Here is a 14926-nt window from a genome sequence, read left to right as displayed (position 1 = left end):
GTCCTGAACCTCACCTGCAATGTCTCAGCTTTCATTTCAAAAAGCTTCAATGCTGTTTCCTGAAAAAGAACTGAAATCTCCATGAGGTACCTGGGTCTGGCTAGAAAATGAATAGCATTCAGGGGTTGCTAAGTGTACCACAAGCAGTGTCCTTTACACCCCCACAATTTAGTGGGGATGTACTTAGGCCCATCAACTTGTCTCCAAAGAACCAACCTGAAGCCACAAAGCAAAGCAGAGGCACAAAGAACCTCATGGCACTCACTCAACCTCTACTGCAATCCCCAGAGCACCCTGGGCTGCAGCACTGCTCAGTGGGGATGTCTCAGGCAGGGGTATGTGCATGCAGACATACGCACACCAGATTAAACACCAGCTGATACAGCGATGGTGCATCCTGGGCTACACCTAAACCAATTGTTCAAACAGAAACTTCAGGTCGTTGGGGTTTCTTACGCCTTCCAGGTGTCCCACTCACGAAAGCCCAGACATGCCTTTTCAGACTTGAAACACCCATGGATTTTAGAAAGTCTGCCTGCACTAAAAACCTTTCCTGCTTTTCCCGCAGTGCAGGAGTTGTGTGTGAACAACTGCTGAACGGTGGCTTAGCTGAAAACCCCAACAGGCAGAGCTCTTTCCAGTCCCTTTTTAAATGTTTTTTAACAGCAGCAAAATAATATTGATACTTTTAAGCCAAGAAGAACGGAGACTTGGTAGGTATTTTACTGTGGGATCAAGCATTAACCAGACATAATCCTCTGGCTTCAGAACATCAACCTCTTTGTGCGAACCATCTGAGCAGCAAACACATGTAGCTGTAATCCATGCCTTACACCTCAAACCTAAACTGCCAAGTTAATCTGTCCTCAGCCTCTCACACTGGACATGTGCTGGCTGAAAGACATCCTGAATGCATAAGGAACGTTCTGCAGATATCTGAGCTGCATATATTGTGGGATCTAATTTTGTAGTCGTGTCTTTGAATTCATTGAATTCAAATGACAAACACCATGAAAACGACTTGGCAATGCTGCAGTGTAGTGAGCAATGCTAACCAAAGGGGGGAACCTAGAGTCACCTGCCTCATTCTAATGAGTTACTTAGCAATTTTTGTCAAAAAACATAGTTGAACCCTACAAAAGATAGTAAAATTTAGAAAAATATAACCAGGCAAATACAAGTAGAACAGAGAAAATACACCTTTGGATATGAAAAACCCCTCAACATCCTGAAATTCATCAATGGATAAACACCGGGAAAAAAAACTGTACATCTCCTGTCCAAAACACACTGGGAAACACTTCCTAAGTGTTAAAAGTGAATGCTTGACATCAAAGCAAATACACAAAATTCTCCCTTTAGGTTATGCTGCAGAACACAGGAATATGGTCAGAATGTTTTAATAGTCAAATAAAATAAAAAAGCCCGGATTCCTCCCTCCAAATTCCATCCTGCATTTCCATCCAACCCGCAGCCAGCACTCCCCTCATGTCACATATTATTAAATTATGATGCCAGCTATTCACCATGCCAGAAAAGCCGTAGGATTTATATGGCCTCAAACACTCAAAAAGACATTATTAATGATTGGCTGTTGATTGCTGTTGGATGCCTAAAAAGTTAACTCTCACAGGCATCAGTCTCTGAACTCATTTCAGTACCTACTGTGAGAATTTCTCCGACTTAATTCTCCTGGTGATATGGGAACACTTGACATCTGATCCTGAACTGACTGAAGACTGGGAGCTCTCATTAAACTCAGTTACCATATAAGTATTTAGTCCCTTGGTCAATCACAGAGCTACAGTGGCAGAGATGCTTAGAAACAGGAAGGCAAGAGCTCAGCAAATACTTAACAAACACCCCTTAAATGAATAAATGTAAATTGTGCTCAGCAGTGATTTTGCCAGTAGGGCTGTTAACAGAAATAGTGACATTTAACAATTAGGATGATCTCAGACATCTCTACAAGTATAGGAGCATCCACAACAGAAACTCTAACAATTCCTCGTCTAGCCTGAGCTACAGAACACTGATGAAGTCCACGTAAACTGAATACAGCTCACGTCAAGGACTGACAGCTGCTCATGAAGGACTGCAAGAAATCCATGCTTTTATTGCAATGAATTTGGCTAGTGGTGGTAGCTCTCAGTCAGTTCACAAACAGAGCAGGAAGAAACAAAGAAAAGAGAAATTAGGTTACTGTCACGGTTTAAGCTCAGCCAGTAACTCAGAACCATGTAGCTGCTCGCTCATCGACACCACCCCCCCCTTCATCCCCCCACTCCCAGAGGGATGGGGAGGAGAACTGAAAGAATGTAAACCCCACGGGTTGAGATAAGAACAGCCCAGAAACTAAGGTATAACACAAACCACTGTTGCTGCCACCAATAATAATAATGAGAAGGGAAATAACAAGGGGAGAGAACACAACCTCTCACCACCCACCGACCGATACCCAGCCTGACCGAGCAGTGATCTAGCCCTTCTGGGTAACTGCCCCCAGTTTATATAGTGGCCATGACGTGCTGTGGTATGGAATAGCTCTTTGGTCAGTTTGGGTCAGGTGTCCTGTCTCTGCTTCCTCTTGGCTTCCCCTCCTCCCTGGCAGAGCATGAGGCTCACAACGTCCTTGGTCAGAGTAAACATGACTGAGCAACGACTAAAAGCATCGGTGTTACCAGCGCTGCTCCCAGGCCGAAAGTCAAAACCGCAGCACTGCACCAGCTACTAAGAAGGAGAAAAATGACTGCTACTGCTGAACCCAGGACAGTTACCCGCATTATTTGTCCATGAAGTGTGCTGATAGTCTTGGGGGCACCCATCAGTGTGATCAGTCTTTCAGCTGTTCTTTTAAACTCTGTCCTCTCCCTCTGAACCTGCAGTAAAACTTGCAGTAACTCAGAAGATCATTTTTTTTCCCCCCAAACCAAGTCTCCCACACGAATGCTTTATCTGAATGGATAGCAACTCCTATCTCTTCAGAAACACTTTGCTAGTCCAGAGAAAAGTCTGTCCCAATGGAGGAGGCATCTATCATTCTTGCCTATTAAAGCACTGAAAAGCTCCAAACTGCCACCAAAATAGCAAAACAAAAGCTTGTGAGGGCTACAGGCAGCCCTAAAGAAATCCAATTACCTCGAGTTGTGTCTTGTGCCCACGAAGGTCTCATGAGAACTGACAGCTGCTTTCCCTGACAAAACATGTTTTAGACAGGTAGAGAAAGAGTACATCAGAGCTGTGTATTTCCAACTGTGCTGTCTCACCCTTTCTCAGTGGCCTTCTACAGGCAGCAAACAACAGGGACAGGGACTTGGGCAGAAATAACAGTTTTAGATTTGGGAAAAAAGTTGCTGGCCAACATTTTGGTTTACCTGGGGAGAAAAGTTTTGGGTGTCAGGGCATGTTCAGATCATCACACAGGGTCATCAGAGACATCAGACCCAACAGAAATCAGGACGGCGCATGTCCCTTTGCGTGTGCTTGGCCTGATAAAGGTCAGCTACAAGGGGAATTAATAGCCTCTTGAAATCGTACCCTTGCCTGATAGACAATCAAGTTGCTGGGAGCTAACAGCTGTCACCAAAAGGCTTCGTTACAAGTCCTTAGTTGATTGTAAAAATGCCCACAAAGAGCAGGCAAGTGTTCGAAGCAGAGACATTCAAAATTTCCATCAAAGTTAGACATGCTTGCAGTATACTGCAACCATTAAAATGACGAGTTTTTGCTAACAGTAATTACCGAGACGTCAAAAATCAAGTGATGAATTAGTTCAATAGAAAGTCCAACACAGAGAAGTGAAGGGCAGATTCATCTTACCCAGCACACAGGCTTACCCTGGACACAGTGTGTTTGCACAGCCCCAGCATATCTCCCCCCCCATGCTAGGTTTGGTACTGTACCTGCAAGAGGTCAAGGGCACTTCTCTGCACAGAAGGGGCCAGTTCACACCTTTCACAACGGTGATCAAAATGTATTCACCAAATGAAACAGAAATAAAAGCATCATCTCAATACTTCAATACCTCGTTTAGTGATTCAGTGAACCAGAAGTCAGGTCGCGTGCTTGGTGACTGCTGAATCAATTAGCCCATTAGGAGGAATTAAGTGTGGCCAGCTCTGCATTTACTGTAGGAAAGGAAAAAATGGAGTTTGAAAAAAGAGAAAACCAGCTACGCTTACTCATTCCTCATGACTGAATATCTTCTAAGTTAATGTAGCAATACACAGAACATTTAAACACAGGGACAAACAGATTATCCATTTACTTAAGGTTCAGTAAGTTAGACCTCACTGCATCTTGCTACTGAACCTCCCAATAGAAGTTGTTCCTGACTTTAAATTTTATGTCAGATTTATTCCTTAAAGTGGAAGAAAATTCTTAGCGCCTTTTACCAGTAAAACCAGTTTTGATCTTCTTTAAACTGCAACTGCTCAGTTTACAAACCGGAGGTGACCAACTTGTTCTCTCTGGCCATGCAGTATCTGTTTGCAGGCTTGAGGCACAGGTGGGCCTTGGTGAAATCTGTCTGGGTGAGGAGGACCAAGAAGCATTTAACCAAGCAGATGCAGGTGTCCTTCTTTCTCCCAGCCAGCAGGAGCTCTGCCATCCTCCTGCTCTCAACTGCACACTCTGGCCAACAACTACCACACTCTGAGCTGCGAATTATCACTGGTAAGAGCAGAGCTCAGCTACACCTCTGGCAGTTCATTCTCCCAGCATCTTTCGTACTTCGGAGAATATTATCTGCCATATTGTAATCATAATGCTTACATAGCACTTCTCATTTGTAGATCTCAACACTTCACAAGAAGCAGCAAATATATTATCCTATTTTCAAGATATGGAAAAGAAGTGACTCATGGAGAATCAGGATAAGAATCCAGATCTACTGAGTTGCAATCAAGATGTGTTTACTGTCATAATATTTGTTAAAGCATTTCAGACAATTATATCCGGATTTGAGCAAAGAAACTTCTTTAATACGTGGACACATACCTGTATTTTGCACCTTAAAAGAAAATGTGGTGAATTTTTTATGTGCTCATTAACGATATGTTGGTTTAAAATGCAACAGGACACAAGTACAAACTGTACAGACGTGCTTCCACCTCTCAAAAACTCAGCCTCTTTGAAAGCATGCCCTACTCCTGCACTGGTATTCCATCAGAAAGGGTCAAGAAGGAGTCACCTTAAGACACGAAAACGTTTTCAAACACCTTTATAAAGTCAAAAGTGAAAACACAGCTCCAACGGCACATCTTCAAGGAGCAGCTTGGGATTTTTCACTCAATACATACTTGTCCTGAAGATAAAATATTTGCTTTTAGAACATCTTTGATTAAAAAAAAATGTGTACATATTTGAGAAAAAACAGGTTTGTGTCTTATTAATAATCAAATGTTAGACACTGGAATGAGAGGCTCAAGAATGCTAAACATGCCAGAGGAATAAAAATGTGGTTTATAATATTATACAAATACTGAGATGGGCAATTTCTGGGTGGTTTTGTAAACTTTTAATAAAACAATTTAACAAGCTGCCAGTACAAAAGCTGAGTATTCCTTTGACAGGACAGGTCTAACTGCACAAAACCACGTTTTTGACATAACAAATCTGAATGAGTGTTCTTTGATATCTGTAAAAACTAACTTTTAAAGCAACTAATAAATGTCCTACGAATTGTGGGGCAAGGTTGTATGTTTGGTCTACAAATATTTAGAGGCCAGGATTATAGCTGACCATCACATTGCATCTGCTTTCCATGGCGGCAGCAAAACATCAGCCACTGCTTCTGTGGACTTACGTATGCCTATGTACAAGATGTAAAAACCCCAAACCCACCCCAACACTACAGCGCAACAAACCTCATTGATTTCCCGAGATGTCACTGCCCAAAATGAATGGCTTTCATCACGCTTCATAATAAATTTATCCAAAAAGTCATTTGTTTCAAGGGTTGCCTCAGAAAGCTCCCTCGAGACGTGCCATTTTGATGGCACTCTTTTCATTATTCAAATATAATGAAGTGATTCTGCATGGTTATGCTGGACTATAAATCACTGCTGTAAAAAAAGGCATGTTAACAGACCAAAGATCAGGTTTTGAAGAGCGCTTTCTTATTGCATGCGCACTTTATCTCTTGCGCATACATACCAGGTAGCAGCTTCTACGACTTTTCCAAATTCCATCATTATTAAATTTGGGAGCTGACAGGGAAAAGACACTTAAAACAGGGGCTCACACTTTGCAGATCACGTCCAGCGCTATTGCAAACATGCTGCTTAAAACCTCCTTGCAGTCTCCCACATCCACACCAAAAGAGTGGAGAAGGTCAGCAAAAGTAGAATACTAGCAATGGAATTTATTGCATCTAACTTGTGATCAACAAAGAACCAAAAGCAGATTAAAAGCTACACCCAATTGGCACCTTGAGAAGAAAATGGGGGAAAATCAGCTCATATGAAAACTCCCTTTCAGAAAACAGCAAAAGGGGTCTAAAAGGCCTTGTCTTCTTTCCAAAGCTGCTGGGAATTTATGCTTTTCAATTAATTTATACCCAATCTTACAACTGAGTAAATGTCAAATACTTCTCTAAGGTCGCAGATTAAACCCCAATGGCAATCTGTTTCACACAGTGGATTACCCAGAGTGAAAATCATCCTAGATTTATAGGATAATTTTGTCCTTTTTTTCTCGTTTGGTTCTGGTCATGCTCCACAGAAGTTTGGAGCTTTCAGTGTTTCAGAAAGACTTCACTGTAAACAAGCAGGATCCTCTTTGTCAGTGCCACGTAGACCATAAGGACACTGAATTACTTCAAACATGAGAAACCAATTAAAATTGTCACCTCCTTGTGTACATTAAGCTAGCAGTGATTTAACTTCTAGGCATAGAGGGAACAACTCCTCGTGTCTGAATACATCCCCTTGCAGTTTGCTTGCTTTTTCCTCTGCCTATGTTCCTGAAAAAGTGGGGATTATGGAGCAGCCTAGCCAAGCCCCCTGCCAACGACAAGTAAGTTCAACACTAGAGTTTTACCTTGAAGCCTCATGTGAATCACAGCAATTTTAGGGAAATCACAGTAAGATTTAAAGTTGCATAAACAGACAGTATCTGCAGAGTGCAACCAACTTGTAGTAAATAGAATAACCTGAGTTATCACGTTTACTATAAATCAGTAATACTGATGACATGTAATTCACTTTTGCATGAAAAAGTCAAGATCAGTAAGAGCAGATAACAAGAACGTTTCCAAGTCTGTATTCTAGTTAATAATAGCTTTCTTCTATCAATTACACAGTTTTGCCTTGTGTTTTTCTTGTCTTTCGTCACTGTATCATCTATTCATTCAGATCTTTAAAAACTGAGACAGAAGATACAAAGAGCATTACCACCACAGAAAGAGACCCAAGCTACAATTAATATAATGTAATATAAAGTATTTCAAGGCTTCATAAATCATTTCAACATTAAGGATACAAATCGGGAACGTGCACCAAGTGTGTAATCACGGTGGAATGGCATTTATTCCAGCTGACAGGAAAACCTCAAAGATGAGTGGTATTTATAGCGGAAACCACAAAAGGTTAGACCACTTAAATTCTACCAGACTTCCTAAAAATGAGAGACCTGAAGGGTTACAAACAGAAGATCTCAAGACCAGGAGATCTGGTTAAATCTTAACAGCAGTCGCAGCACTGTGTATAGTTTAAGTTCAAATTACAGCAGGCTGAGAAGACAAATCAAGCAGGACACATGAAAGCAGAGTCGTGACCCAATTCAGTGCTCCCTATTGCATGAGAAACTGCCAAAATCAATACATTTTGTAAAACTCATCAGAATATGTGTCTCATCTAATACCATTGGCTTCAACAGAGCAATAAATGCTTGACTTGACCAAATTCAGTTAGCAATATGGAAGCAGCTAATTTCTGCTTACTGCTTTCATAGAATCATAGAATAGTTAGGGTTGGAAAGGACCTTAAGATCATCCAGTTCCAACCCCCTGCCATGGGCAGGGACACCTCACACTAAACCATCTCACCCAAGGCCTCGTCCAACCTGGCCATGAACACTGCCACGGATGGAGCATTCACAACATCCCTGGGCAACCCATTCCAGTGCCTCACCACCCTCACAGGAAAGAATTTCCTCCTTAGATCCAATCTAAACTTCCCCTGTTTCAGTTTGAACCCGTTACCTCTTGTCCTGTCACTACAGTCCCTAATGCAGAGTCCCTCCCCAGCATCCCTATAGGCCCCTTCAGATACTGGAAGGCTGCTATGAGGTCTCCACGCTGAATTACAGAGTGTTCCAGGCCCCAGTTCACTGTTAAATTGAAGTTGGAAGAAAAAAATAAATTATATTAGGCTCCATGTTTCCAGGCATCGGTTTTCAACAGAAAAACCACACATTTGACACTGCAGACAGCACAAGACAAAATCATGAGGCAGAGGATATGAGGTCGAAGACATTGCTACGTGTCAGGCTCTTCGACATGGAAACTGTTGGTCATTTCAACTTGGTTTTTGCTTTAGAAAGGTTTTCATAAAATCTATGGAAATAGCCCAGGCAACACAGAAGACAAGTCAAGGTTTCTGCTTCCAGGTACAGATCAGCCTATTTTATGGGTAACTTCTGCTAAGGAGAAGATTTAAAGAGCATCATAAAGAGCCAAACTTGTAAAATAAAACCTGTGGATCCTGAGTTCTTTGCTAGTTCATTTCCATGACTTTTTTCCTTTCTTCTTCATTCTCCTTCAAAAGAAAACTGCAGTTACAATCTGTTTCAGGCAGAACAGGCAGAGGTAAAAAAAAAACAGATCTGGATCCTGATTCAACTTTTGATTCAAACGTTTGTTTGAAGACTACTTCAAACTTGCAGCAATCTACCACATTAACAGACCAAGCTTTTCCTGAAGCCATTCATTCAAATCCAGTGGCATTTACTGTGCTCACATTCCCAGAAGAGATTTTACCGATGGATCAGATTTGTATTGCACCAGGAATAATGTTTGTACGTGGTCAACGCATCCCTATTAAAAGAAAAAGTATACACCATATGGGTCAGAGACTGGTGTTGACTTCAGCATATTGAGCTAAAAAAGAAAGGAAAAGAAAAAGTCTCATCCTCAGGCATTTTCACTACCACTAAATTTCACCAAACACTAGCAATTTCCATTCTCACAGCCTTTCTGTCGGGTGGAAATTGCTACCACAACCAAGCAGTTTCATCCTGCTCTATCGCTGTAGCATGACAATTACTGAATTGGGATTTATCCCCAGTTTCCAGTAGGATTGCAGGTACAACTCCGGTGGTGTACACATGCATCAGTTAATTTGGAACAGCATGACAAAAATACACACTGAAATGATGGTAATCAACCCGCTATCAGGCTTTTCAGGTTAGAAAAGCTAGTAGAAATTACTTGTGCAAGGTGCTTCAAGCAAGCTGCAAACGGGCATTGAGAGAATGAACCCCGGGGGAGGAGAGGAAAGCAAAGCACTTGTAAGAGCTCCCAGAATACTTCCCCAGTATCCTATTTTACCACCTCTTTTAATCATTCTACCCTTTAGCTTCTGCATGCCGGAAGACGCTCACCAACCCAAAAGCTGCCTCTCGGGTTTGGATACTTTTCCTGTTTGTAAGTTTGGGGGTGTCTGGGCAGGATCCTTTTCAGAGGTTAGAAATATAAAACAGAGTCTCTGAGGAAGGTGAAGGTTTTGACTGCCAGAAAGAATTCTGACTTTTTTTTGTGTTAATAAGAAGGGTAATGATTCAGTTTAAACATCACAGCTTTCTGCAGATCTCTGAACTGTGGCTTTCCATATACTCCTTCATACAAAGCTTTAAACCCTTCATATTCCCCTTTTCCTGCTGAAGTTCTTTGGTATCAGTGGAATGAATAGAGTACAGAAAGTAGCCAAAGTACTGAATGGCATCTTAATACTTATGGAAAGTGATGCACATACTAATGCGTAAAACAGACCTCACCTTTCACCTTTAAATCCTTTAGCTGACGTGCTCTGAAAGGCAGTCACCTTTAAACCCATATATAATTTAATACATAGTCTGGGTTAAAAGGATGAGGAAAATTGCACATGTTTAGCACACATAATGTTGAATCTGAGACAACACCGGTCTTCTCTGTAACTTCTTTCTTGTTCTTGTAATACTAAACGGCAGCACTGGCATACAAGAGAATGCTTTCAACTCCAAGAAAGAAATCAATAAACAAATAAAGGGGACAGGAAAGATTCAGGCTGGGGCCTAGATAAGGGGATGGTAATTTTTGACATGATGATTTTTATGCGAGGAAATAATTTACACAATGTTTTTAATTGATCAAAGAGGCAAAAAAAAATCTTTTCTTCTACCATGGGTTCATTGTGTCCCGTCTGCAGTAAGGAACCTGTAGGACAGTGAGTACAGAAGTGACCTACAGTTCCCAACTCTCCAGCTATAACAGTACTTGGGTATGAAAAGTCCATTACTGAAATGCCCAGGACAAGCAGACTGAGACAATGCAAACTGATGTCTCATTGTGCCCTTGCTGGTCACTGCAGAAAGCATTTTTTCAGACAAAACACCAGATTAACCGCATACTGCTCATTCCTGCTAAGAGCATTTTGTTTCTAAAGCATTAAACGAGACAGTTCGTTTCCTGGCTACACTCCAGGTTAAGTACTTGTATTTCACCTCCCTAAGTTTCACCCAATAGCTTTGAATCATTCCGGCACTCTTTCTTTGGCTAGCCTCACTCTCTCCCTTGTGCTCTCCTGCACATCAGGCCGCATTTCACTGCAGGAGTAGTTACTTTTCAGTGCCAGGTGACTCAAGACCTAAGGCATTCCCCCAAGTTTGTAAAGCATTTCATTGTCCTGACAAAAGAGGTTAAAGACACTGAAGAAAGAGCATTCTGTGGTCTTCACATTCATCAGAATGTTCTTAAAATACCGAAAGGGTATTACAAAGGTAGGAACATACCCGGCTTGTTTAAGAGTTACCCTCATGAACAGTCCTAGGTGTTATTGCTGGGTTTATTGCAGCCTTCCCTTAGTCATTGTGTACTTCTTTTTCCAAAATCTAGAGACTCTATAGCTTTACTGCTTGCTCTTTACAACCAGGAAAACATGGAACGTGATTTGGAGTTCGCAGCTGAAAGATCAAAAACCAAAAATGACCTCTTGCATATTTTATGAGTCATTCGCACACAGGGGATGAGCAGTTAGACACTGAAAAAGTGTAAAACTATTGCAAAACAAATAGCTCTTGCAAGATATTTTGAGGGGGTTGTGTGTAAATGTAACAAATATGAAACACAAATGACTACAGACCCACATACACAGGTAAGTTTTACTATGTGGTACATTTAAGCAACAAAGCTCTGCCATCATCACTCTCCATCTTTGCCTTCTTACTCAAGTATGTTTCCTTTAGCCACGATGTACACCATGAAAAAAGGATCCTGTTCCTATTACACCAGAAATAGCATCCACATAAGGCTTTACGCTGCCATAAATCACATTAAGTGGTGTTTCAACCAGAAGTCCTACCTGCACTGAGAGTATGCGCATTAAGATATTAACATATGTTTATGTATCTTTTCATATGTTTATCTGTAAATATACCTTAAGCAGGGATTGGACAACTTGCAGGTTACAGATCGACTAGCAGTGCTTGGGGGGGATGAACTCCCCATAGCTGGGGCACACAGCATTTCTGGTGGTTGGAGTTCAGTAAGATGTTGCAGGATCTGCAAGTTACAATATTAGAACAGAAAAACTAGAATGAGGGGCAAGAAAGAACTTGCTCCTCACCAGCTGCACTTAGACTGTAACGATGAAGCCAACCCAAATTAAGGCAGCGAGAGTCTCAGAGAACTTCTTCAGTCATCTGCCTACTTGTTCCTCCTCTTCCGTGACATCTTCTGTGCTTTAAAAGAGATCTACAGCTTTACATGGTAAGAACATCAGCATTTAATTGTTATATTGATTTCTATGAAACATAAAATATGAAGAACATACAGCAATTTAAGCATTTAATTGACTAGAGGTGAAGAGAGAATGTCTACTGAATATTTCTTCATCATCTCAGGACAACAAACGACCTCCACATCCTGCCTTTTGGGAGAAGAACAGGGGATTTTAGCATGCCTTTCACTTAGTTTTCAATATACCTGTCTAATATATCAAACACTACTGTAAGGAATACACAAACTTTTGCCCTTAGGTATTGAATAAGGGCTAGACAGGAAACTTTCTCGACCACATTTTAAACAATAAAGTACTCCATTACTTCCTCTTGGAGACTTACCACACATTTCCTAAAAGTTTCCTATTTTCCTGGTAAGTTACCAGTATTTTTTCTTCTTTTTTTTCACAGAAAGCCACTTTCACCTAGCCAGCATAGCCGAGTTTATGATGCCTTAAGTCAAAAGTATTTCCCTCCCATCCCTCTATATTAGGGCTTATATGAAAACACACACAACAAGAAAGCAGTAGCTCGCTCCCTATTGCAGTGTCTCACCAGCTGCAACTGGAAAAAAACATCAGTAACAATTTCTAAGCAACTCCAAGTAGCTCCTTTTTACCTAAACTAATAAAAGAGCTGCTGCAAATAATTGAGAACTTAAAGAAACAACAGCAGTGTCAGCCCATGCAGCTCAATGGAAGGGCCTTTATTGCAATATCCTCTCAATTACTTATCCAAAATTCTGCTGTTTCTCAGATGAAAAAATATAGCAAAGTATTCTTACACATGCTTACAGAGAAAACTCAAGTGAAAAAGTTAATTCCTCCTTCTTATCAGACAGAAGGTAACACAGCTGCCAACCCCAGAATGCAAAGCCAAACCAGTTGCAACCCCTGCAGGTAGTGAAATACTTCCCATGTGACAAATAATTGATTTTGAAGCAAAGATACACACAAGTCATACACATTAAAAATGAAAAAGCCATTTCTTATCTGTATAAAATATCCCTTAGTTCCATGGCAGCTGGAATGCAACTAAGTTTATTAACAAAGGAATAGCCCCTTGAGGCATGGACTCGCTGAATTGATTGCCGAGCACTGTCAAAAATATTATGAGATACAATCCAGACACTAAATCTCCCACGTTAAGAGATCTTATTTAATTATTTTCTTGAATGGGGCATTTCTTGACACAGTAGGCAAGGGAATTCATTGCTGTCAAGAAGGCAACATAATTAATCGTGCAGCAAGGAACTTGGCCTTTCCATTATATGCTCATCATTGTGCACTTGAGATGCTATATTACAACCTACTTGGATTTCTCTTTTGGTTTCTCAGCTGTTGTTCAGGCTTCTCTTCCTCTTTCCTTTGGAAGGCAAAAGCTGCAGAGATGATCATGTAAACCTGCTTTTGCACTAGCTTTAGCTGATCAAAAAAAACCCTAGAGCCTTTTAAGCCAGAGAGGTTATTTGTTATACCAATTTTCCAGCGAATTTCACTCTGGTCTGTGGCATTAGCACAAGCAGGTTGGTCTGCAGTGAAGATCAGAACGAGCCACACAAAGTTGCACAAACCTGATAACTGTAGCTAAGGCACAAACCTTACATCACGACATCTTTGGTCTTGGGGCACTTACTCCAAGGTCAGCCTTCACCCTCAGCAGTTCCATCCATCAAAACTAACAGTTTGCAGATTGAATCGACTGATAAGATGCCAGAGTGCAAGATGCAGAGTAATAGCTCTCCCACATCAAGGTTATAGCTTTTGACTTTCCCTGCACAGCAGCCCAGACCTAATATTCACGTGTGAGCTGTCGGAATCATTCAGCAGACTTCATCATAAGAAAGGTAAAGGAGCACACTGAATAACTAAGAGCTCCTCTGATTTCCTGAGGTACCGTTACTGTGGTAGCAGATACTTTTCTCAGTAAATTCGTATCATCCATAAATTACTCTGATCACAGAAAAGTGTCTGTGAAAAAAAGCTTTTTAACCAAATTCGGAGTCTTCACGATTTGCAGGGATTTTTAGGAAAGGGAAATTAAAAGTGGGCTTTCATATTGTCTTTAACTGTATTTTTATGATGGGTAGATAAGAATCACAGAATAAATCTGTGCATTACAGCAATCAGAATGATGCAAGCGAAGAAACCGCCCTTCCTTCAGAGGCAAGAGTACCTGTAGCTATCACACAGTCAGAAGACAACCCCAAACTCTGCACAGACTTTGAAAACAGCAGCAGACTGCTGACACCAGAAGACAACACACTTCCAATCCAATTCTGATGTCTGCCTACTATCTGTGACAAAAAGAAGCCTTAGCCAAATTCATCCCCGCCCTAACTCATCTGAGCACAATACACAGGAACAAATTTGACACCTGATTTTCAGTGTTTTCCTAATTTGTGCTTTGTACCAGCAGTGGAAAGTACATGCAAAGACATAAGAACAAATTACATAAGCTCAGCCTCTCTCCTGAATACAGCCTGTAGTGTTTGTGATCTGTACACCACAGCAGTGTTAAGTTAAGCTGTTTCACCAAACACTTGAAATCAGTGTCAGAGTTAAACATGACCAGCAAGCGGTTCTCACTGTTTTGCTAATGCAGTATGTTTGGGGCCTAAGCACAAATCCACGAACTAGAAAGCCAATGCAAAGCATCCCTTAGAAGACAGATGTAATGTTAAAGGCATGCACGTAGCTTATTGAGCAGCAGTTTGCACAGTCACAAGTTCGTTTGGTTTCCACTGACAACACTTGAGGAAAGCAGTAAAGCCTCTCCAAGCCAGGTCTTCAGTTCTTCAGTCAGCTCTGCCCATGGCAGCAGCCTGTGATTGACACCACAGAGCTGTCACTAATACCAGGCTAACGGAGCCTCACCACAAAGGCTGTGCCAAACACAGAGTTAGTGAGTACCATGAACAAAAAGCAGCCTGAGGAGGCTGAAAGCAGGA

The sequence above is a fragment of the Pezoporus flaviventris genome, unplaced genomic scaffold (genome assembly GCF_033815535.1).
Source record: "Pezoporus flaviventris isolate CSIRO_AGI_PZ_B2104156 unplaced genomic scaffold, CSIRO_AGI_Pfla_v1 ptg000026l, whole genome shotgun sequence".
NCBI lineage: Eukaryota > Metazoa > Chordata > Aves > Psittaciformes > Psittacidae > Pezoporus > Pezoporus flaviventris.
Note: the sequence above shows the minus strand (reverse complement) of the source record.